General features: G+C 44.3%; 1 protein-coding gene across 1 annotated transcript in view; it reads right to left on the reverse strand.

The window, feature by feature from the left end:
• Positions 1 to 26,910, reverse strand: part of GRIN2B (glutamate ionotropic receptor NMDA type subunit 2B) — a 1,039,682-nt gene that overhangs the window by 473,330 nt on the left and 539,442 nt on the right. The window lies entirely within an intron of this gene.

Genomic DNA, 26,910 nt, shown 5'->3' on the forward strand with positions numbered 1-26,910 from the left:
GAATCTTGTGGACTGGGGGCATCTCATTGTGGCTGTCTACCCAGAGTTGCTGTAAGACCGTGGATGGAAGAAATAAAATAATTGCATTGCTAGCCTGACTAAGTGAATAATACAACCACGACCTCAGAATCTCAGTATCCACTTTTGGTACTAACCACTGCATACTAGGTACACCACAGGAGACCTGCTGTTTTGGAGATGTTCTGATTCAATCATCACAATTTGGCCCTTGTTAAAGTTATTGAGACATCTACGTATGTATCCTGCTTCTAACACTTCAATGTCAAAGACTAATGACAACATTTCTGACTATTATTTCCCTGGCTTTGACATGTTCCATTGTAACAAGATAGCCAAATGTGACAACACAGCATTCAATCTTAATTATCCAGCCAGGATTGGGACCCACCAGTCACCTGGCTCCATGGAGATATTCGAAGAAGCAAGGTTATGACCCTCCGGTCACCTGGCCTTGCACCTAAATGGACTGTCAGCTTCCTATGCGTGTTGTTACTTCCTCTCTGTGCGTACCACAGGTGGGGGTAGTCGGCCCTGGAAGGCGTAGCTGCTTTGCGAGAGAGAGGCATGCTCAGTATAAAAAGGCGGATCTGTTTGCGGATTCCGTCAATTAACGGTTGGCATCGGATCCACCGCTCATAGGCGTCCATTATAACGCATGGCGGACAGCGACGGATCCATTGCTATCCGCTCTTTGAACGCACACAAAAATTGTTTCATTGTCCGTCCACTCAAGACAGCGGACACCAAAATTATGATGGATCCGTCAAAAAACGGATGCAACGGATGACTATCCATCAAAATCTGCCGCAATGCAAGTCAATGGGGAAAAAAACGGATCCGCCAAAAAAATGGCGGATCCGTTTTTTTGCAAAATGGCGGATTTTGACTGATATCAAAAAACTGAATTGTGAAACAGGCCTAAGCACCAAAGATTAGCAGCAGTACCAAGAAGAACACCTGGAAGCAAACAATAATGGAAAATGTATCTTTTTTTATGCTAGAGGCACTGGAATTTAGTTTAACCCCTTCCTGCTGAGAGAGGACCCTGCTGACCATAAGAGCTAACACTCTACAGGTGAGAGAGAAAGAGAGAGGATCATGTTGACCATAAGATCTTACAATTTACAGGAGAGAGAGAGAGGACCATGCTAACCATAAGAGCTTATAATTTACAGGAGAAAGAGAGGACCGTGCTGACCATAAGAGCTTACACTCTACAGGTGTAGTAAGGGCCAGATTGGGGGGAGGTCCACTGCTTACCAGGAACAGATGACACAGACACGAGACGGAGGCAGATTTCGGGTACAAGAGGTCCGAGTTTATTGGCCGTCCTCCTGACGACCGTAGCAATACACCGCAGCACCTTCACAGCTCTCTGTATTCAGGCCTGGGTACCTGCACCTTCCTTCTGTCGTAGTGACGTTCCTCGCGCCAGCGCTTCACCAGTCCGAGGTCGTCGTCAATTTGGTACCCCCGGGGCTTCGTCTGTTCTGCGGTTCTTCGAGTTGGGGCCACCCCCCTGACTGTCTCTCCTCCTCAGTCCCCTGGTCGAGCTCTCCACTGCTGTCCGTTCTCCTTCACTGTCTCTTCTCACCCTGGGCTCCTTCCGGAACTGGAACCCTTTCCTGTCCTATTTATCTCCCTCCTCGGGAATTTCACTCCTGGGTTCCTATCTCTCCGCCCCCCATGACTAAGCATGTTCGTAGCCTTAAGCTGCTGTCAAGTCCTGTTCTCACGCTCCCCCCCTGCCATCTTGTGGTCAAACTTAGGTACTGCACTCCTATTCCATTTTCCCCAGCTGTTTCTCTTCTACTATTACAAGCATCCATCTTCAGTGCACCAACCATCCCTTCTCTCCCTGCAGACAAGTCCACCCGTCAGGTCACCTTCCCTACACAGGTGAGAAAGAAAGAGAGAGGATCATGCTGACCATAAGAGCTTACAATTTACAGGAGAGAGAGAACCATGCTGTCCAAAAGAGCTTACAATTTACAGGAGAGAAAGAGAGGACCGTGCTGACCATAAGAGCTTACACTCTACAGGTGTAGTAAGGGCCAGATTGGGGAGAGGTCCACTGCTTACCACGAACAGACGACACAGACACGAGACGGAGGCAGATTTCGGGTACAAGAGGTCCGAGTTTATTGGCCGTCCTCCTGACGACCGTAGCAATACACCGCAGCACCTTCACAGCTCTCTGTATTCAGGCCTGGGTACCTGCACCTTCCTTCTGTCGTAGTGACGTTCCTTGCGCCAGTGCTTCACCAGTCCGAGGTCGTCGTCAATTTGGTACCCCCGGGGCCTTGTCTGTTCTGCGGTTCTTCGAGTCGGGGCCACCCCCCTGACTGTCTCTCCTCCTCAGTCCCCTGGTCGAGCTCTCCACTGCTGTCCGTTCTCTTTCACTGTCTCTTCTCCCCCTGAGCTCCTTCCGGGACTGGAGCCCTCTCCTGTCCTATTTATCTCCCTCCTCGGGAATTTCACTCCTGGGTTCCTATCTCTCCGCCCCCCATGACTAAGCATGTTCCTAGCCTTAAGCTGCTGTCAAGTCCTGTTCTCACGCTCCCCCCTGCCATCTTGTGGTCAAACTTAGGTACTGCACTCCTATTCCATTTTCCCCAGCTGTTTCTCTTCTACTATTACAAGCAACCATCTTCAGTGCACCAACCATCCCTTCTCTCCCTGCAGACAAGTCCGCCCGTCAGGTCACTTTCCCTACACAGGTGAGAGAGAAAGAGAGAGGATCATGCTGACCATAAGAGCTTACAATTTACAGGAGAGAGAGGACCATGCTGACCATAAGAGCTTACAATTTACAGGAGGGAAAGAGAGGACCGTGCTGACCATAAGAGCTTACACTCTACAGGTGAGAAAGAGAGAGAGAGGACCAAGCTGACCATAAGAGCTTACACTCTACAGGTGAGAGAGAGAGAGAGGACCAAGCTGACCATAAGAGCTTACACTCTACAGGAGATAGAGAGCATAGCTCCCAACCATCCCGATTCTCGTGGGACAGTCCCATTTTTGACCTCCCCCACCCGCATCCCTCCCGGGACTCTATTTTTCCCACGCTGCAATGAGCCGCCACGCGCCCCCCATGCACCGGCCTCATCCTCCTCCTCCCAGAGACCCACTGCAGCCTGCAATGTCCTAGGCTGCTCAGTGGCTGTGCGCACACGACCTTTGATGAGGTCACAGGAGGGGAGGAGTCAGAGGTCACATGATCAGGGGACTCTACTGTGCATGTTGTCATGGTGACTCTACTGTGCAGGTTGTCATGGTACTCAGAGGTGAAGTTTCAGTGTGGGGTCAGGAGGGGTTTACAGGGTGGATGCAGCAGAGCTGTGTGTATGAGGTATACAGAGCGGAGCTGCGCATGTACGAGGTGTACGGAGCGGAGCCACGCATGTACAAGGTGTACAGAGTGAACCCGTGTGTGTATGAGGTGTATGGAGCGGAGCTGAGACACGCCTGTATGAGGTGTACAGAGTGGAGCTGCGCATGTACGAGGTGTACAGAGTGGAGCCACGCGTGTACGTGGTGTATGGAGCGGAGCCGCGCGTATACTTGGTGTACGGAGCAGAGCCGCGTGTATGGGGTGTGTGGAGTGGAGACAGGTGTGTACGGAGTGGAGCCATGTGTGTACGGGATGTACGGAGCGGAGCCGCACATGTACGAGGTGTACGGAGCAGTGCCCGCGTGTACGAGGTGTGCGGAGCAGTGTGTGTACGAGGTGTATGGAGCAGAGCCACGTGTGTATTAGGTGTACGGAGCGGAGCCGCGCGTGTACGATGTGTGCGGAGCCTCGAGTGTATGAGGTGTGCGGAGCAGTGTGTGTACAAGGTGTACGGAGCGGAGTCACGCATGTACGAGGTGTATGGAGCAGAGCCGCGCGTGTATGAGGTGCACAGAGTGAACCCGTGTGTGTATGAGGTGTACGGAGCGGAGCCGAGACGCATCTGTATGAGGTGTACAGAGCGGAGCCACGCATGTACGAGGTGTACGGAGCAGAGCCGTGCGTGTACGAGGTGTATGGAGCGGAGCCGCACGTGTACGAGGTGTACGGAGCGGAGACGCGTGTGTATGGGGTGTGTGGAGCGGAGACGTGTGTGTACAGAGTGGAGCCATGTGTGTACAGGATGTACGGAGCGGAACCAAGTGTGTACGAGGCATAAAACGCGGTTTTTTCTGCGGACACAGGAGTACACTTGTGGAGCCCTGAGGAGCACTTTAAAACTAGCACATGATGTTCCACCAGAAGTGATGCGCTGGAAGCTGACCGGAAATGAGGTAATTTCATGAGGAGATTGTGACGGAACCATGGAGGCACTTCAGGAAATGCTTCAGATCCATCACCATGTCCTCCTCCGACAGCACGGACAGCGGGATCACCTTGGAATCGGGGATGCCGGCCATGTGAGCTGATCATGATATGTCCTGCACTGGGAGACTCAGGTGGGCATTACAATGGGAGCCGGGCTGCTATAGTATCTTTATAGAATCTTTTTCTTTCTTTCTCTCTCTGTCTCTTTCTGTGTTCTTTCCTTCTCTCTCTCTGTTTCTTTTTTTCTCTGTTCTTTGTCTCTGTTTCTTTCTCTCTGTCCGTTCTTTCTTTACCTCTTTATCTTTCTCTCTGTTCTTTCTTTGTCTCTCTAATCTTTCTTTTTCTTTCTCTCTCTCTGTTCTTTCTCTCTCTGTTCTTGTTTCCCCCTCTTTCTTTCTCTTTTTTTCTTTTTCTTTCCCCTCTTTCTTTCTTTCTTTCTCTCTGTTCTTTTTCTTTCTTTACTTCTTTCTTGTTTCTCTCTCTGTTCTTTCTTTCTTTCCCCTCTATCTCTCTGTTCTTTCTTTCTTTCCCCTCTTTCTTTCTCTCTCTGTTCTTTCTATCTTTTTTCTCTTTCTTTCTCTCTCTGCTCTTTCTTTCCCCTCTTTCTTTCTCTCTATCGCTCTGTTTTTCTTTCTTTCCCCTCTTTCTTTCTCTCTCTGTTCTTTCTATCTTTTTTTCTCTTTCTTTCTCTCTCTGTTCTTTCTTTCCCCTCTTTCTTTCTCTCTATCCCTCTTTCTTTCTCTCTCTGTTCTTTCTTTTTTTCTCTTTCTATCTCTCTATTCTTTCTTTCTTTCTTTCCCCTCTGTCTTTCTTTCGCTCTCCCTCTGTTCTTTCTTTCTTTCCCCTCTTTCTCTCTGTTCTTTTTTTCTCTCTCTGTTCTTTCTATATGTTCTCCCTCTGTTCTTTCTTTCCCCTCTTTTTTTCTTTCTTTCTTTCCCCTCTGTTCTTTCTTTCCCATTTCTTTCTCTCTCTGTTCTTTCTTTCCCTCTTTTTCTTTCTTTCGCGCTCTCTTGTTGTTCTGTCCCCACATGAGGCGAATGGAGGTGTAGTTGAGTGGGGCTGGGAGAGAATCCTACCTTCCGTTTCCTCGATGCAGAGCAGACAGGACCATTGTTGCTGTTTTGCTGTTCATGCGTCTGGAGAGATGATACACACCAGATATTGTGAAGTCCAGACTTGTTTATTGGAAATCTGGACATACAACGTATGATTGGTAATGCAGTACTTCTCCAGAAATGCAGGTGTAACAACCCAGGATGTACAGCAATGTGTGTGCAGCAAGGAATGCAGCAAGATGATTCAGCAAATTTAGCAAACTGTGTGTGTGTGTAGTCAAAAAACTGATGCCTTCCACAGCCTGGTAAGCGTGTCTCTCTCGGGTGAAAAAGAAGCTAGTAATGGCCACCAGCAGGAAGAGAAGGAGTCACCTGACCTCGACGTGGGAGGCATGTACTAGAAATAATTAGCTGCAGTCTGGTATACAGAAAAAGGACAGCAGGTGGCAGCAGACCAAATGCAAAACTGAACACAAAGAATGGTAACATAACACAATTATATAAGCATACAATCATAACCTTAGATGGAACAGCACACTTGTCATGGTTTGAACAGGGTTCTTGCCCTGCACTCACAGGGTTAAGTGTACGTGGCCTCTTTCTGGATTTGGGAGGGGTATTTATACTCACTCTTTACCAGGGTTCTCTGTCAGCTCTACTGTTATTCTGGCTGTGTGTCTGACCCCCCTGGTGTGCTTGTATATTGCATTGCTTGTTTGCTTCCCGTGTATGACCCGGTCTGTCCCCTCACTCTGTACTCCGTCTCTCGTTTTGGTGCTATTGTCTTTTCTGGTTCTGACCTCCTGGCTTGGCTATTGTTACTCCGTTACAGTTTGTCCCTATTGCACCGTCTATTGCCCGTTCTGGTTTTCTGATCTATTGCTACGTCCTGACTATCAATTCTGTCTAACCCTTTGGTACTGTCGTGCTATCTTGTGCTTTGACCTCGGCTTGATCTGGTTTCTGTCTGTCTATGCCCCTTGGTAACATTGTCCAGTAGTTACCTTTCTAGGAGTTTCCCTGCAGCTCCTAGCACTGTGGAGCTTAGGTCAAACCCCCAGCAGTCACGTGCTTCAGGTCCTGTGAGCCTGGAGCATGCATAGTCACCACTGCTGCCCTGCTCCGCAGGTATCTTTGTGCACAGTTTTTGTACTCAGGACATGCGCACTGGCTCAGTGAGCAAGTGCAGTGCGGGGTTCTTGACATCTCTGTTCTTTCTTTCTCTCTCTAATCTTTCTTTTTTTCATTCTCTCTCTGTTCTTTCTTTCTCTCTCTAATTTTTCTTTTTTTTATACTCTCTCTGTTCTTTCTTTCTCTCTGTTCTTTCTCTCTCTGTTCTTTCTCCTCTTTCTTTCTTTCTATTTCTTTCCCCTGTTTCTTTCTTTCTGTTCTTTCTCTTTCTTTCTTTTCTTTCTCTCTCTGTTCTTTTTTTTCTGTCACCTGTCTTTCTCTCTTTGTTCTTTCTTTCTCTGTTTTTTTATTTCCCCTCTTTCTTTCTCTTTCTCTTTTGTTCTTTCTTTCTTTCTCTCAAATCTTTTTTTCCCCTCTTTCTCTCTGTTCTTTCTTTCTTTCCCCTCTTTCTTTTTCTCTCTGTTCTTCCTTTCTCTTTCTCTCTCTGTTCTTTCTTTTATCTGTTCTCTCTCTAGTCTTTATTTCACCACTTTCTTTCTCTCTTCTTTCTCTTTCTGTTCTTTTTTTTCTCTCCCCTCTTTCTTTCTCTGTGTTCTTTCTTTCTCTGTCTTTCTCTCTGTTCTTTCTTTCCCCTCCTTCATTCTCTCTGTTCTTTCTTTTTTCCCTTTTCTTTTTCGCTCTCTGTTCATTCTTTCTCTCTCTGTTCTTTCTTTCTCTCTCTGTTCTTTCTTTCTCCTCTTTCTCTCTCTGTTCTTTCTTTTGCTCTCTGTTCTTTCTTCCCCTCTTTCTTTCTCTCTCTGTTCTTTCTACTCTCTCTGTTCTTCCTCTCGCTCTCCTTTCTTTCTCTCTCTCTATTTTCTTTTTTCTCTCTCTGTTTTCTTTCTTTCTTTTCCTCAGTACCTGTCAGTGTGCCCACAATACCAGCTACTGTGCCCATAATGCCAGCCACTGTGCACTCAGTACCAGTCAGTGTGATCAGCAGTGCTAAATGGGTGCAGTTGGGCGTGGATATGGGTGTGTCTAGTTGTGAAATGGTTGTGGTCGGGGCGTAGTCTAAAATTTGCCATGACTCGCTGCATGTGCCGCATCCTTTGTCCCTTTTTCAAAAGTTTGGAGGTATGGAGAGAGAGGAACCTGTTGACATAACAGCTTATAGTCTACATGTGAGAAAAACAGAGAGGACCACACTGACCATAAGAGCTTACACTCTACAGGTGAGAAAAACAGAGAGGACCACGCTGACGATAAGAGTTTACACTCTATAAGTGAGAGAGTACCATGCTGACCATAAGAGCTTAAACTCTAGAGGTGAGAGAGAGGACCACGCTTACCATAAGAGCTTACACTCTACAGGTGAGAGAGGACCATGCTGACCATAAGAGCTTACACTCTACAGGTGTGAAAGAGAGAGGACCATGCTGACCATTAGAGCTTACACTTTACAGGTGAGAGAGTGGATGCTGGTGACCATAAGAGCTTACACTCTACAGGTGTGTGTGTGTGTGTGTGAGAGAGACAGAGGACCCTGCTGACCATAAGAGCTTACACTCTCTCTTTCTTTCACCTGTAGAGAGTAAGCTCTCATGGTCAGCAGGGTCATCTCTCTTTCTGTCACCTGTAGAGTGTTGGTTCTCGTGGTCAGCAGGTTCTTCTCTTTTTCACCTGCAGAGCTTACATTCTACAGAAGAGAGACTTATCCAATGACCCTGGAAATAAAAAATGACTCTGCTGTGCAAACTGTGCTCCACTGGGAACCTCTGATTGGTGATGGCCCAGGTAGTGACCACCACTGTGCAAGATATGGTGATCTGTAAGATGTCATATCTGCAGTGCATTATGGGGAGGCCCGCGTACAACAAAAAATGACATGAGCCCGCTCTCTGATGTTTGAGCCATGTGGGAAATTGCATAAAAATCTTTTTCTGCTCTCCACACATCATGCTGTGACCGGATATTTGAATCTCCACATCCACATACAGGCTTTTTGCAGCCTTCTTCTTTTACCCCTAAATTGCTTTTACCATATGCTATAGTCCTTATATTTAAACCTATAGCTTAACTGACCCCATTGTTTGTGGTCTTTTCCATTTGCTCTGTTGGGGTTCTCTCAGTGCAGCTTCCTCCGCTGGACTTGAATATTTTGTCTGCTTTTGGGGTAATTCATTTACTTCTATTAGCTGATTGTCATTTGTACAATGTTGCGTTATTTTTGATACATCTGGTGCACACAGTGGAGATAGCTGCAACGTACCTAACCGGTCCTTCAGGTGTTATCGTTCATACCTTCAATGTTTTTTTTAATTGTTTTTATCATGTGGTCTGTACCTTGTTTGTGTGATCCTGTGTAACCATGCTTTAATAAAATGTATTGCTTCTAATATTTGAAATTTATTCATGGTGATTCTGGCCATTTTTTGTACACACTTCATTTTTCTTGAGTATTAACATAACCCACCAACCTACTGTCTCCTTAGTAATACAAAATAGCCCAATACTTTGCAAAAAACAATTGGCAGTAACCTGCAGTCATGGCCCGCCATAATAATAAATGGCTCCACTCCATAAGCATGTATAAATAAACGGAGAAAAAGTGGAGTGATTGAATCCAAAAGGATTTTCTATATAAAAATATCAAACTTTATTATGACAAATACATATACAAAAATACAATGTTCATGGCAAAATTGCATATAAAATATGACACCAAAAAAGGCCAGAAAGAGAGACACATGGGAATGATCCAAAGCACCAAGTTAATCCATCCACTAAAAGTGGCCCAGGTGGAATGTGGTAAAACAGCTGAAAAGGAAAGAGCGCAATAGGGTCTTACCCGAGTAAAGATTGATATAAACTCAATTCATTATACTCACCTTATACAGGAGAGATTCAGACACATAGAAGTAGGTAGTCAGCCTGCTGCACATCCAAAGGGCCACGCCGTGACCACAAATCATCAGATTATAAAGGAGAAAGTTTATGGATTAAAAGTGCGCTGCTTGACAAATCAATCCTTCCAGGTTTTATGAACTGTACTTTTATTTCCCAACGCGTTTCAAAGTCTATACTTCTTCCTCAGGGGATGACATGTTATCCCCTGAGGAAGAAGTATAGACTTCGAAACGCGTTGGGAAATAAAAGTACAGTTCATAAAACCTGGAAGGATTGATTTGTCAAGCAGCGCACTTTTAATCCATAAACTTTCTCCTTTATAACCAGGTGGAATGTGAGCAGAACATCACTGCCTGTATGCATTCCTATTACCACCGTAATAGGTGGGAAGCGATGAAAGGCTTCCAGGGCTCACCACACATAGTGGAGGAAGCCGCGATAACAATCTCATAATATATTATTAAATCATAATGACAAGGAGTAAAATAGTGAGAGAACTTACCAACTAGTGCTCAGATAACCCACGCTGTGGAAAAAATCTCCAACGCGCGTTTCGCGCTTACCAATAGCGCTTTCTCAAGGAGATAACCCACCAACCTACTGTCTCCTTCCCCACCATCCTGTAGCATGTAAGCCCGAAAGGGCAGGGTCCTCTCCCCTCCTTATCAGTCTGTGATTGTTAGTTTGCTTACTGTAAGTGATATCTGTAATTTGTATGTAACCCCTTCTCATGTACAGCACCATGGAATCAATGATGCTATATAAATAAATAATAATAATAATAATAGCCGTGTGGGAAATGGTACCGGCAAGGCTTTTTTATGCAAACTGTGAATTGAATCTCAAAAAGATTTGAATTCGCATGAAACCGTGAATTTCAGGAAACTCCTTTAGAAATCGATTCTACGCAAATTTGTATTTTTGTTTCTAAAATGACTATACCATAATATCACAACCTACTGATTTATTTCTGGTTATATCATTTACATTGCAAACTTGATTTATTCATTTTTCCTAAATTGTGAAATAGTAACATAGAAACATAGTTAGCAAAACGGAAAAAAGTCATTAGTCCATCCAGTTCCGTCAGAATAAATCGCCAGATCTCCGTCCTTCTAAAGAACCTAATCACTGTAGGATACAACACTGCCACGTCATTTTATACTTTTTTAGGTAAGGTTTGATGATATTTAGAGAGGGTTCCCCTGAGTATAATGCTATGAAGAGCCGCTCTGTAATAGCGGAGGTTAGAGCTCCATTCAGATGCAGAGTCCACAGTTCTATCCTCTATTATAGGGACATGATCTGGTAGAAAATGAAGTGTTTAATCATAGCCATTTGCAGCTCCCACATGGGAGGCCGGCAGCTGCGTCCATGGTGCTGGAATAATAAAGCCCCAGCCACCCGGCAGGCCTCTCCATGAACTGAGCGCTGCGCTCTCCCTGTTGCTCAATGGGAATATGCACTGCAAGGACAAAGAGAAGCGGCAGCCATAAATTCTCCTGATTATAGGGCATTTATTCCAGACATCTTTTTTCGGCTTTATGCTCCACAGCCATTTTCCAGGTTCATTTAGAATGCACTGAGATTCCAAGGTCTGGAGAATGAAGCTGCATTAAATGTAACATTAGACAATCTCCTACAGAGTGGAATCAGATGTCCGTCACATTGTACACCACCTCCATCGAGCCCCGCAGCCCTGCAACAATCACACAGATTGGTATGGTGGCAGATCGGTGGCGACTCATGGAGAAAATGGCTTATTGCAGAAATCGCTGAATGCACAGAATAATGTTCAGCACAAAGTCACATTGTCATGGAAACAGATCGTGTAACCAATCCAAATGATAGACCTCTTCAAGCCCCCGATTAGTGGGATGGCCGGCAGCCAGTTTGTGGGCGTTTCCGGGAATTGTTCATTCCTATGGAGACCAGTTTCCATAGTGAGACATTTCCAGCCACTCCAGCTCCATTAGTCTTGAAAAGTCTAATTGATTGTTTTCATACAATGCTGTGCTTCATAATGCTGCAAATATATATTTATCCGCATTGCCAAACATAGCCTGGAAGTGTGAGGAAAGGTATCGCTTATATACAGATATTAACAGAAACAATATAGGAGCACACACCCTGTGTCGGGGACACACTTATGATGCGGCACAATACCTGAAGGAGCCACATTGTGGCATCTACTATAACAAAAATGCAATTAATTTAAAACTAATCTTTCAGAAGGTTTTTGCTATGCAATTCGAGAGCTTCATGATGTAAGGGTAGATCCCCTGATTCCAGCGATGTATCACTTACTCAGCTGCTCTGTGCAGTTTCACTAGAATCCCTATTTTCTCTGTAGCATATGTAGCAGTGCTCAGATGCTGAACCCTGTATAAGTCCGCCCACATCCCTGATTGTCAGCTTCCTGTATACACTGTGCATTGTCAACAATCTGCCAATCAGTGCTTGGGCGGGGTTACAAGGATTAGCTAGACTGGATTGCAGGAGACCTACTCCTGCAGTGATAATCTCCTGCTAATAACACACTGATTGTATTGAAATTATAGCACCCAGCCTAATAAATGACACACCTCTGGAATCAGGCTATCTTGTTCTATATTGTGCTGCTCTCAGATTAAATAGGAAAAACTTACTGACAGACTCCCTGTACACAGGTTGGCCAGTTTACCTTGATTTTAACAAATGTGTTGAGAATATGATTCAGTGACAATAAGTATTACATGTTCTCCTCCTTCCAGCTCATCTGTCAGCAAAATTGTTGCTAATGGAGAAGCATGAGACCAGACCTGTCCTTCAGTCTCCTCCAATTACAGAAGAGAATTTTCGGCACAGAATTTTTCAATTTTTCAAAAGACTGACATTTTACAGTTAGGTCCATATATATTTGGACAGAGACAACATTTTTCTAATTTTGGTTCTAGACATTACCACAATGAATTTTAAACAAAACAATTCAGATTCAGTTGAAGTTCAGACTTTCAGCTTTCATTTCAGGGTATCCACATTAAAATTGGATGAAGGGTTTAGGAGTTTCAGCTCCTTAATATGTGCCAGCCTGTTTTTAAAGGGACCAAAAGTAATTGGACAGATTAAATAAAATGTTCATTTCTAGTACTTGGTTGAAAATCATTTGTTGGCAATGACTGCCTGAAGTCTTGAACTCATGGATATCACCAGACGCTGTGTTTCCTTCTTTTTGATGCTCTGCCAGGCCTTCACTGCGGTGGTTTTCAGTTGCTGTTTGCTTGTGGGCCTTTCTGTCTGAAGTTTAGTCTTTAACAAGTGAAATGCATGCTCAATTAGGTTGAGATCAGGTGACTGACTTGGCCATTCAAGAATATTCCACTTCTTTGCTTTAATAAACTCCTGGGTTGCTTTGGCTTTATGTTTTGGGTCATTGTCCATCTGTAGTATGAAACGACGACCAATCAGTTTGGCTGCATTTGGCTGGATCTGAGCACACAGTATGGCTCTGAATACCTCAGAATTCATTCGGCTGCTTCTGTCCTGTGTCACATCATCAATAAACACTAGTGACCCAGTGCCACTGGCAGCCATGCATGCCCAAGCCATCACACTGCCTCCGCCGTGTTTTACAGATGATGTGGTATGCTTTGGATCATGAGCTGTACCACGCCTTCGCCATACTTTTCTCTTTCCATCATTCTGGTAGAGGTTGATCTTGGTTTCATCTGTCCAAAGAACGTTCTTCCAGAACTGTGCTGGCTTTTTTAGATGTTTTTTAGCAAAGTCCAGTCTAGCCTTTTTATACCTGATGCTTATGAGTGGCTTGCACCGTGCAGTGAACCCTCTGTATTTACTTTCATGCAGTCTTCGTTATGGTAGATTTGCATATTGATACGCCTACCCCTGGAGAGTGTTGTTCACTTGGTTGGCTGTTGTGAAGGGGTTTCTCTTCACTATGGAGATTATTCTGCGATCATCCATCACTGTTGTCTTCCGTGGGCACCCAGGTCTTTTTGCATTGATGAGTTCATCAGTGCTTTCTTTCTTTCTCAGGATGTAAACACATCAAGAAAAAAAGATGATCAGAAGGCCAATTTTCTCGTAAAAAATACAATTTTTATTAGAATACATGATTAAAATCTATACTGCCAATTATCTACTGAAGACGACGAAAAAATACATGACACTTGTCACTCACGATTCACATAAAACGCACCTAATCCAACAGGAACAGCCACAAATATGTAAACAATCATCAAAGGCAGTATAAGGTGTTCATCACTATTACTCAAAAACCTTGATGTGCGGATATAAATATATAAAACCCCCCTTACATGCCTTATAATGGCTATTAAATGGTTTCAAGATGTTAATAAAACAACCCTTGGCCGCAATACTTTATATCCCTGGCTGTTATAATACAGTACAGGGGTTAATGGGTAAATGAAGCAATTACGCCTTATTGCACACTCCAATAGATTCACCAAAGCCTCTCCAAGTAAACAATTAACCCTTACAAACGGCTAGGATAACAGTAGCTAGCTATACAATCTTTGCAGCGATATTATCCAACAACCAGCTGTTACAATATAGTACGGGGGTTAATGGGTAACTATAACAATTACTCCTATTACGCACTCAAATAGGCACACATCCACATATCTACAAGTGGAGAGTTAACTCCTCCCAAGCAGCCTTAGAAAAACAATGGCTGTCACTTACAATAGATGTTGACTATTTACTGCCAATCCGGTATGACCACCACTCAGATAATCCTCACACAGCAAAGTATAATCCACATAGTATTTTAGATATAATGGTACATTTACCTACTGGGTGACGGGGACACCGGATGCTGTCACCTGCTAGATCAGCGCGTCCGCCCCGACGTGCGTTTTGGACACCTTCTTCTCAGGATGTACCAAACTGTAGATTTTGCCACTCCTAATGTTGCAGCAATTTCTCGGATGGGCTTTTTCTGTTTTTGCAGCTTAAGGATGGCTTGTTTCACCTGCATGGAGAGCTCCTTTGACCGAATGTTCCCTTCACAGCAAAACCTTCCAAATGCAAGCACCACACCTTAAATCAACTCCAGGCCTTTTATCTGCTTAATTGAGAATGACATAACAAAGGGATTGCCCACACCTGTCCATGAAATAGCCTTGGAGTCAATTGTCCAATTACTTTTGGTCCCTTTAAAAACAGGGTGGCACATGTTAAGGAGCTGAAACTCCTAAACCCTTCATCCAATTTTAATGTGGATACCCTCAAATGAAAGCTGAAAGTCTGAACTTCAACTGCATCTGAATTGTTTTGTTTAAAATTCATTGTGGTAATGTCTAGAACCAAAATTAGAAAAATGTCTGTCCAAATATATATGGACCTACCTGTATGTACACGAAAGCTGTGCAGTCTGTGCGAAAGGAGGAGGACGTGTAATACTTCTACATAATTGCCACAAAATCCTGTCCTCAACATATTAACAAGAAATAAGGAAGAAGTGTCTAACCTCTGTAAAGAGAATCTGTCACAAAGTGTGTACACCCTCTTCAGTGGGCAGCACGGTGGCTCAGTGGTTAGCACTGTTGGTTTTCAATGCTGGGTCTGATTTCCTCCCACACTCAAAAGACATACTGATAAGGAATTTAGATTATGAGCCCCAAAGGAGACAGCTACTGATTATAAATAACTAAATAAAAAATAATCAGAAAGCAGCAAAATGTAAAGACAGCATCCTTGATTCCAGTTATGTATCACTTAATGGGCTGCTTGCTATATTGTTTTGATAACATCACTGTTTTATCAGCAGGAAATTATCATTAGAAGACTAGTAAAGCTGCAGCCAGATAGAATAGCAGAAGAACAGTGAATAGGTTATACACGTCCCAGGGGGTGACAGATTCCTTTGAATAACTTAAGCGGACAGTATTAGAAAGCTAAAAAATGTTGATGATTATGGATGCTCTGAATGTAAAATAGTCTTGTTTGAGGCTACAGTTTACAATAGTTGTGTACACCTAAAGATATAACCTTAATGCAATAATAACAGAAAGCTCAAATTATGCTGCAACATACTGTCATACAGTGACCATAGCAGGGCACCTAACCAGGTGATTCAGTGTGTAATGTAGTCCTTCCTAAATAAATAATGATTCCTAGTCCTGTCATGACACGTGCTGTCCTGCAGTGCTTAAGCTGGAGTCACACATAGCGACTTACCAGCGATCCCGACAACGATATCAACGTTTCAGGATCGCTGGTAAGTCGCTATGTGATCGCGGGTGAGCTGTCAAACAGACAGCTTCACCAGCGATCAGCACAGTGATGCCGAGCGCCCGGCATCGCTGTGTTCGTTAGTGCTGATGCCATATCCCTGTAAAAAAAATAGAATTAAAATAAAAAATATTGTTATTCTCACCTTCCGACGTCCCGCGCAGCATTCCCGCCTCTCTCCACACTCCGGTCCCAGTAATCCTTTGCGAGAATGACCGCGAGAATGTCACAGTCTCGCGGCAGCGCGATGTCTCACGGTCATTCGTGCAAAGGATCACTGGGACCGGGAGCGTGGAGAGAGGCGGGAATGCTTCATCATGGGACGTCGGAAGGTGAGAATAACAATATTTTTTATTTTTTTTATTATTTTTTACAGCTGATCGCTGGTCTCCCACTTGTCACAAGCAGCGATGTGTGCTGGCCAGCGGGAGACCAGCGTTGAAAAATATGCCCAGAGGTTTCTTGCAGCGATCAGCGATACCAGCAGAGGGGCGGTCGCTGATTGCTGTCACACACAGCGATCTCGCTGGTGAGATCGCTGTTGTGTCACAAAAGTTGTGACTCAGCAGCGATCTCGCTAGTGAGATTGCTATGTGTGACTCCCGCTTTACAATAAAAACTATGATTTAATACATGACTTTACAAGGAGTCTATCAGTGGGATCAGCCCTCCTCAGCCGTCTATATGGGCCTATGGGTCTTAGGAAGCTGAATAACATCATACCTGATATCTGCGATCTGATATCGTATTCCAGGGAAATCCACATTTTTCTTATATGCAAATGAGCTGTTCCAGGGAGGGACACTGATTTGAATAAGGATCTGCCTCCAGAGCTTATTATACATGAGAGGGGCATTACCAGTGTTCATAGTATAATGGTTACCAGTGTGATGTGTAATGGTTACCAGTGTGAATTGCAATGGCTGCTCTCTGCTCTCCTGATCTCCCTGCAGTGCTGTGTGTGATTGTACCTGACACAAATGCAGGTTCCTCTCAGTTTCCATCTCACAGGCAGACAGGGTTGTAATACAGCAGAGCTGTAAGAGCTGCAGAAAATGTGTTCCCAAGAAGACAAAGTTAATTTCTCTTATTCTGTGTTAGTTACTTGTCTCACACTGGTAACTCCCCTTAATGTAAAATAAGCTCTGGAGGCAGAGTTATCTTTCAGGCAGCATCCTTCTTGTAGTCCTGGAAGGCTATTTACATAAGAAAAATGTGGCTTTCTCTGGAATAAAACATCAGATCACAGATATCCAGGAGTCATTTTATTCAGCTTCGTATGACCTACATGGCCATATAGACGACTGAGAAGGGATGACACTACTGACAGATGCCCTTTACAAATGTACACTCACTGGCCACTTTATTAGGTACACCATGCTAGTAAGGGGTTGGACCCCCTTTTGCCTTCAGAACTGCCTCAATTCTTCGTGGCAGAGATTCAACAAGGTGCTGGAAGCATTCCTCAGAGATTTTGGACCATATTGACATGATGGCATCACACAGTTGGCGCAGATTTGTCGGCTGCACATCCCTGATGCGAATCTCCCGTTCCACCACATCCCAAAGATGCTCTATTGGATTGAGATCTGGTGACTGAGGAGGCCATTTGAGTACAGTAAACTCATTGTCATGTTCAAGAAACCAATCTGAGATGATTCGAGCTTTATGACATGGCGCATTATCCTGCTGAAAGTAGCCATCAGATGTTGGGTACATTGTGGTCATAAAGGGATGGACATGGTCAGCAACAATACTCAGGTAGGCTGTGGCGTTGCAACGATGCTCAATTGGTACCAAGGGGCCCAAAGAGTGCCCAGAAAAAATTCCCCACACCATGACACCACCACCACCAGCCTGAACCGTTGATACAAGGCAGGATGGATCCATGCTTTCATGTTGTTTACGCCAAATTCTGACCCTACCATCCGAATGTCGCAGCAAAAATCGAGACTCATCAGACCAGGCAACGTTTTTCCAATCTTCTACTGTCCAATTTCGATGAGCTTGTGCAAATTGTAGCCTCAGTTTCCTGTTCTTAGCTGAGAGGAGTGGTACCCAGTGTGGTCTTCTGCTGCTGTAGCCCATCTGCCTCAAAGTTCGACGCACTGTGCGTTCAGAGATGCTCTTCTGCCTACCTTGGTTGTAACGGGTGGCAATTTGAGTCACTGTTGCCTTTCTATCAGCTCGAACCAGTCTGCCCATTCTCCTCTGACCTCTGGCATCAACATGGCATTTCCGGCCACAGAACTGCCGCTCACTGGATTTTTTTTCTTTTTCGGACCATTCTCTGTAAACCCTAGAGATGGTTGTGCGTGAAAATCCCAGTAGATCAGCAGTTTCTGAAATTCTCAGACCAGCCCTTCTGGCACCAACAATCATGCCACGTTCAAAGGCACTCAAATCACCTTTCTTCCCCATACTGATGCTCGGTTTGAACTGCAGGAGATTGTCTTGACCATGTCTACATGCCTAAATGCACTGAGTTGCCGCCATGTGATTGGCTGATTAGAAATTAAGTCTTAACACACAGTTGGACAGGTGTACCTAATAAAGTGGCCAGTGAGTGTATATAGAGTATTACAACTACATCACTGAGTATTCACGTGTAGTGGCAGAGAATCTACCTGTGTGTCCATTCAAGCTGAGGCATGCCATAAGAATATAACCTTGGTATATGTCCTGTCAATGAGGTGTAATCTGTCCAAATGACTATTTGAGAACCTCCCTGCATACTTCACACTCTACTCTCAGCACAACAAGAGTAAGTGTACCACTACTGCATGTATTTGATGCTGCAGCTGCACCTAATTATTATCTGCACAGTGCTAACTATCCAGTAAAATACCCATGACCCATGTCACTTGGGGGACAGTGACCAACAAGGTTGTATATTTCTCTCATTGCACTCTGCACTTTATCTTGTATTTTGTGCAGCGTCTATACCAGTTACTGCTGGCACCACTGATAGTACTATAGACTCACATTTTACACTCTGTCATGTATATTTTGATCTAGTGAGCTCTATCAGTATAACTACACTGCATATACACTGCAGGGCTGTGAGGTACTCGGTACTGGGCCAGTATCTCAGAGGGAAGTGTCACAGTAGCGGTGACCCGGTCCGTGGCCCTGGGCGCCCATGTAAAAAGGATTAAGCGATAGAATAAAGTTTATGAGTGAATGATTCGTGACGCCACCTGTGGTGTTCGGCAATGAAGATGTTAAGCCGACGCTGCGGACAGATCCTCTGGGACAGATGGTGGGGTGCAGCAATGATGGTGTAGCCCTCCACAGGCAGGGCTATAGTCCCAGGGCAGAGTAGATGAAGAGAGTAGGTGTTGGGGAAGAGGGTGTAGTGTTTGGCACAGAGATGTAGCAGTGCTGAGGATGTTGCAGGAAGAAGGCAAGGACACAACAGGGTGCAGTTTCTTTACCTTTACTTTGCTTGGCAAATGCAGTCCAGGGTCCAGATTACAGATGGCACAGGAGCTGGCTAGCCTGGAAGCAACTCAGGAATCTCACTAAGCAGATGGGTTGTGTAGTCTCCTTCCTAGCGCTTATTTTAGGTACTTGCAGTACTGTGTTACACTGAAGTTCCACTTGCTTATTCTCTTTAGAACTCCCTCATATGGCAGACAGCTGTAGCCTTCTTCTTCTGGCTCACACATCGCTGTTGTGCCTCCAAGTCTTATGTGAGAATAGAGCATCTACAGCTTCCTATTCCTCCGGTTTCTGTTGCAGGACCATCAGTATCCATACAGCCTTGGAGACCGGGCTCCAGATCATGTGCTATAGCTGGGAATGAGCCTGAACTCTCTGCTCAATCTCCCAGCTCTTCTCCTCCACGTCCACACACGTTGCCCTCCTCACACAAACTCCTAATTTCCCCTTCCTGGCCCCCAGAGAGCAGCTCCTCCCCCAGTTTTGGATTCAGAGCTCCCTCTGCTGGCCTGGAGTGGGAGCTGTGTTGTGTGTTGTGTTTAACTGACAGAGAGACCCTTCGTTGCTTCCAAACATGACATCACACTCCCTAGGAGGAAGGCAATGCCATTGTGGTGACCATACTCCTGGGGGCACCACACATAACCTTTATATTGCAGTCTATTTGCACACTATTGCATACTGGTCATTGTGTATTTCTAACTGTACTAATATATGGGTCATGGCTATTTTACAGGATATTTAGCACTGTGCAGATAATGATTAGGTGCAGCTGCAGCATCAAATACATGCAGTAGTGGTACACTTACTCTTGTTGTGCTGAGAGTAGAGTGTGACGTATGGAGGGAGGTTCTCAAATAGTCATTTGGACATAATATTGAGAGATTGGAAATTTTGTATCCCCCATTGGTATAACTGTTAACTCTTTCACACGCATATACTTACCTTGTTTGATTTTTTTGGACCGGAATCTCTTTTTAACGTGTTTTTATGGTTTGGCTATTATGCCTTAACTAGATTATGGCCCGATGCTATCGCATCGGGAGGATGCAATAGCATCACACCTCTTGCCATGTTAACCCTCAACACACATTCTTCTCACCTTTCACCATCTCCACTCACTCTTTCACTCCACATACGACCCCTTCTCTCACTCCGTCTCTCATACTCACGTCGTCATCGCCGCTGCTTCACGATCCCCGACATCTTCTTCCGCCGGCGCCATCCTGGATCCAGACGTTGTCCACGCCGGCGACATGTTCTTGCGGCGACGCCATCTTGAGTATCGTGAAATCCCACGATACTCAAGATGGCGTCGCCAGAAGAACATGTCGCCGGCGTGGACGACTTCGGGATCCAAAATGGCATTGCCGAAATCTCGCGAGTTTTCGCCAACGCCATTTTGGATCCTGACGTCATCCTCGCTGGCGACATGTTCTTGCGGCGACGCCATCTTGAGTATCGCGGGATTTCGCCGATCCAAAATAGCGTCACCGCAGGAACATGTCGCCGGCGTGGATGCCGTCGGGATCCAAAATGGCGTCGGCGAAATCTCGCGAGATTTCGCCGACGCCATTTTAGATCCCGACGTCCTCCACGCCGGCGACATGTTCTTGCGGCGACGCCATCTTGACTATTGCGGGATTTCGCCGATACAAAATGGCGTCGCCTCAAGAACATGTCGCCGGCGTGGAGGACGTCTGGATCCAGGATGGCGCCGGCGGAAGAAGATGTCGGGGATCGTGGATCAACGGCGATGACGGCGTGAGTATGAGAGACGGAGTGAGAGAAAGGGTCGTATGTGGAGTGAAAGAGTGAGTGGAGATGTGAAAGATGAGAGGAGTGTGTGTGTTGAGGGTTAACATGGAAAGAGGTGTGCGGTGACGTCACCGGTTACAACTGGACGGAAGTTGTTACAACCGGAAGCTGCTTAGGGCATTTATTATTATAGATAAAATTACATATTTTTTATGGCAATGCTTTCTTTGTCTTGTTGGATATTGTTTGATGTTCTGAAGTGTCATTATTGGTAGGCTAGATATTTTGGATATATGATGTGTAATCTGTGTGTAGTTACTTCTGGATAAATCAATGCTTATCAAATTAGCAAATTCCTGAAAGGGGAGCCAAACATCAATAATGTAATCACCAAGGATAAGTATGTGTAGGAATAGTAAAACCTAACTTCTAGTAGTCAACAATAGATCAAAAATGGATCTGGGGCAGTACAAATAACATAGGAAAAACAGCACCCAGATGACAAAACAAAGTGCACAAAAACAGCAGTGCAGAATATAAAAGGTTTCTTATCTCACCAAAAAGGTGATCAAAATATGCCGTCTAAGGCCAGGAGGGGATGATGACTGCTCCGGCACTAGTCACCTCCCTGTTTTGCTGCCTCCGTCCTGACAAGGACAGCGCCTCTGTGTGGTCCTGTCCTTATTTTATCTCCTGGCGGATTTCGATCTAAAAGTTGCGGAAGACTCATCAGGGGAGCAAGGGTATATGAAGGGATGAAGTATGGGTTCAGCTAAATGTTAGAACCCTTAATGGAATCATGGGGACAGATATATGGAAGCCTGGGGCGAGAGGGACCTTGTATGTCAGCAGAGTGCTGCGCGGCTGTAGGGATAAATGGCTGACTATCATCTGAGTTGTTTTTTCTATGTTATGTGTACAGCCCTGGCCCCATTTTTTATCCATTGTTGACTATTAGAAGTTAGGCTTTATTGCTTCTACATATATTTTTTTCTTGCTGATTACAATGCAAATCAATGCTTCCAAGCAAACATGGAAAATCTATGGGGGTTTTTTCAACTAATGCACCATAAATGCCACAGACTTCTCACAGGGGATTTTTGTGCAATTCTTGTAACAATTTATGTTTATTGCAGAAAAAAGTCTACATATGAGATGAGACAACACTGCATACAAAAAAAAAGAGTATGTGGGACTAAAAATGATAAAGAAAGAATGCATTGTGTGTTGGCACTTTGTTAGCGTCCTGTTGAGGAGTATTGCCATGGCTGAGGATATTATCAAAGAATGGCACTATTATTGGTGAAGAACGAACGTGCTCGGATAATGTACTTTCTGAGCATTCTCGGATGTTATCCAAGTATCTTGGGCGTGCTTGGGCGTAGTATGTTCGAGTCCCCGCAGCTGCATGATTCGTGGCTGTTAGACAGTCTAACAAACAGGCAATCCCTGTCTAACAGCCACGAATCATGCAGCTGCAGGGACTCGAACATGCTACACGAGCACGCCCAAGATACTCCGCTAACACCCAAGAATGCTCAGATATCATCTCGTTATCCGAGCACTTTCACACATCACTAACTTTCCTTTGGAAAATTAAAGCAAATGTCTTTTTTTTCTCTTTTTTCACCATAGTTTTGCCTCATCCTATCAAATGCTCTACATGAGAATACAACCAGTTATCACACCAATCACAAATATCAGGAAACCTACCGTATATATTTATTCATTTACCAAGTTTAGTGCTTTTATCCCCCGTGTAGGGTGCTCTCTGTGGATTTTACAGTTCACTTCTAAAGATTGTGTAATTGGTCATTTATAAATGATTTTACATGATTGAAAAACAATTTGAGCAAGATCCATCCACAATGTGGAACTCTCTCTTCTGTTGGCGGACAAGAGACATTAGGGCAACAGTGTGAAGTGTCAGACCAGTGGGAGGAGAGGACCACTGGGAGAAATCCATTGTGAAAACAAACAGCAAAAAAACAAGAGGGTTTCCCCTGGGATACACCATGGAAATGTCACTAAGTAGGGCTGGATGACAAGATGCAGGGTCAGGATGGCTCAGCTGCTATGTACACACTCCTCACACCACACACACTTGCAGGAAAAGCATTTCATTACATCAGCTCTGCTGGAGACATTGCCTGGATATACCATACGTCCATCAGTTGTTTGGAAAAGCACAGTAAACCAACTATAAAAATGGCCTGTGTATCTGATTTGACATTTACCAGAATGTAACAGAATACATCTATTCAGATCAAATATCGAACACTCTTAGCCAGAGCTTTGCGATGACCAGAGTATACCACCAGCATAGTTCATTGAATGCTTCTGGCACAGCTAAAATGACCCCTTTAAGAATTGTTACAATAGAATACAATACGGGAGCTGCAGACTGTGATAATGTAATTAAAAAGTTGATAAAATTCCAGCACCTGCTGTAAAATGTTCATTCCATTATCAAATCATAGTTAAAAAACACGTGTGCCACCACCCTAAGCAGAACCTAAGCATTTTGAGTGTGTCCACCCTTAATCATAGCTAGAAATAAAAGTGTTGTCCAGGCTCGCGACTCTAGTCTACAGCCACTTTATGTGACTGCACACTTGTGAATCCTCACAGCGAGCAGTGTGCACAGTGTGAGGATTCTCCAGTGCTGGTGCTAGGACCTAAAGGGAGCGAGACTACAAGTATGCAACTTACATGACCGCCCGCTCCTGGTGCCAGCACTGGAGAATCCTGACAGTGTGGACAGTGTACGCTGTGAGGATTCACAAGTCTGCAGTCACATAAGAGAACACATAAATCGTTCATCGAAGCTCAATGAAGATGAAAGTTTCAAGCGGAAATCCCTTACTGATATAAATTGTGTAATTCATTGAGATCAAACTGACATAGAAACTGTCAATGAAAACCAAAATTATCAACCAACTCAGGTCTGGATTACTGAAAATCCTAGTGAAAGAAAAATTAAAATCACAGACAAATCCAATTTGTGTGAATTTCATGACGGAAGCTTAGAATGTAGTGTGCATATCCCCCACTTGCCTTCATGCACTCCCAACAAAATCTGGGCATATTCCTGAAGAGATGGTGGATTGTGTCCTAGGAGATCATGGATCTGCTCCCAGATCTGGATCAGGACACCAGTGGAAACTACTTGGTGACAGATGCACTGATAAATAATGTCACCAGTGGTTATCAATTTGATTCAGATCTTGGGAATTTGAGAGCCAATCAATCTAAGTTCTTCCTCTAGCGACACGAGGCCAGGCACTGTTCGGCACCAGGACAGGAGGAACCTACCCCAGCAGTAGGTCTGACAATAGCTTTGAGAATTTCATCCTGGGAACCTAACAGCAGGTAGGGTACTTATAGACCATCACTGACCCACCAGGAAACCAGTCATGCTGGATAATGATTCATGCAGCAGACCATTCACATGGTGTCTCCAGACTCTTCTATCTTCCATCTGTCATCTGTTCTATTTGAACTTACTCTCATTTGTGAAAAGAACAGGGCAGCTTTAACCACTTCATGACCCAGCCTATTTTGACCTTAATGACCTGGCCATTTTTGGCAATTCTGACCAGTGTCCCTTTATGAGGTAATAACTCAGGAACGCTTCAACGGATCTTAGCGATCCTGCGATTGTTTTTTTGTGACATATTGGGCTTCATGTAACTGGTAAATTTAGGTCAATAATGTTTGCATTTATTTGTGAAAAATATGGAAATTTGGCAAAAATTTTGAAAATGTTGCAATTTTCACAATTTGAATTTTTATTCCGTTAAACCAGAGTGTTATGTGACATAAAATAGTTACTAAATAACATTTCTCACATGTCTACTTTACATCAGCACAATTTTGGAAGCAAAATTTTGTTTTGTTAGGAAGTTATAAGGTTTAAAGGTTGACCAGCGATTTCTCATTTTTACAACAAAATTTACAAAACCATTTTTTTAGGGACCACCTCACATTTGAAGTAACTTTGAGGGGTCTATATGGCAGAAAATACTCAAATGTGACACCATTCTAAAAACTGCATCCCTCAAGCTACTCAAAACTACATTCAAGAAGATTATTAACCCTTCAAGTGCTTCACAGCAACTAAAGCAATGTGGAAGGAAAAAATGGACATTTTAATTTTTCCAACAAAAATTTTCTTTCAGCATCAATTTTTTCATTTTCACATGGGTAACAGGATAAAATGGATCCTAAAATTTGTTGGGCAATTTCTCCTGAGCACACCGATACCTCATATATGGTCATAAACCACTGTTTGGGCGCACGGCAGGGCCCGGAAGGGAAGGAGCACCATTTGACTTTTTGAATGGAAAATAGGCTGGAATATTTAGCGGTTGCCATGTCGAGTATGGAGAGTCTGTGATCCCATTTTGGAAACTAGACCCTCCAAGGAACTTATTTAGATGCATAGTGAGCACTTTGAACCCCCAGGTGCTTCACAAATTGATTTGTAAAAAAAAAAGGACTTTATTTCACAAAAAATTTCTTTTGGCCTCAGTTTTTTCATTTTCACATGGGCAACAGGATAAAATGGATCCTAAAATGTGTTGGGCAATTTCTCCTGACTACACCGATACCTCATATGTGGTCATAAACCACTGTTTGGGCACATAGCAGGGCCTGGAAGGGGAGGAGCACCATTTGACTTTTTGAATGGAATATTAGCTCCAATCGTTAGCGGACACCATGTCATGTTTGGAGAGCCCCTGTGTACCTAAACATTGGAGCTCCCCCACAAGTGACCCCATTTTGGAAACTAGACCCCACAAGGAACTTATCTAGATGTGTGGTGAGCACTTTGAACCCCCAAGTGCTTCACAGAAGTTTATAAACGCAGAGCAATGAAAATAAAAAATCATTTTTTTCCTCAAAAATGATTTTTTTAGCCCGCTATTTTTTATTTTCACAAGGGTAACAGGATAAATTGGACCCATAAAGTTGTTGTTCAGTTTGTCTTGAGTACGCTGGTACCCCATATGTGGGGGGGGAACCACTGTTTGGGCGCACGGCAGGGCTCAGAAGGTAAGGAGCGCCATTTGACTTTTTGAATGGAAAATTAGCTCCAATCATTAGTGGACACCATGTCGTGTTTGGAGAGGGCCTGTCTGCCTACACTTTGGAGCTCCCCCACAAATGACCCCATTTTGGAAACTAGACCCCCTAGGGAACTTATCTATATGCATAGTGAGCACTTTGAATCCCCAGGTGCTTTACAGAAGTGTATAACGCAGAAACGTGAAAACAAAAATATTTTTTTCCTCAAAAAAATGATTTTTTAGCCCGCTATTTTTTATTTTCACAAGGGTAACAGGAGAAGTTGGATCCCAAAAGATGTTGTCCAGTTTGTCCTGAGTATGCTGGTACCTGACGTGGGGGGGACCATTGTTTGGGCACACGTAGGGGCTCGGAAGGGAAGTAGTGACGTTTTGAAATACCGACTTGATGGAATGGTCTGCGGGCGTCATGTTACGTTTGCAGAGCCTCTGATGTGCCTAAACAGTGGAAACCACCCACAAGTGACCCCATTTTGGAAACTAGACCACCCAAGGAACTTATCTAGATGTGAGGTGAGCACTTTGAACCCCCAAATGCTTCACAGAAGTTTACAATGCAGAACCGTGAAAATAAAAAATCTTTTTTTTCCTCAACAAATGATATTTTAGCCCGCAATTTTTTTATTTTCACAAGGGTAACAAGATAAATTCAACCTCAAAAGTTGTTGTCCAGTTTGTCCTGAGTACGCTGGTACCCGATATGTGGGGGGGGACCACTGTTTGGGCACACGTCGGGGCTCGGAAGGGAAATAGTGACGTTTTGAAATACCGACTTGATGGAATGGTCTGCGGGCGTCATGTTACGTTTGCAGAGCCTCTGATGTGCTTAAACAGTGGAAACTCCCCACAAGTGACCCCATTTTGGAAACTAGACCACCCAAGGAACTTATCTAGATGTGTGGTGAGCACTTTCAACCCCCAAGTGCTTCACAGAAGTTTATAACGC

The sequence above is a fragment of the Dendrobates tinctorius genome, unplaced genomic scaffold (assembly GCF_039654945.1).
Source record: "Dendrobates tinctorius isolate UK_male_01 unplaced genomic scaffold, ASM3965494v1 ptg000094l, whole genome shotgun sequence".
NCBI lineage: Eukaryota > Metazoa > Chordata > Amphibia > Anura > Dendrobatidae > Dendrobates > Dendrobates tinctorius.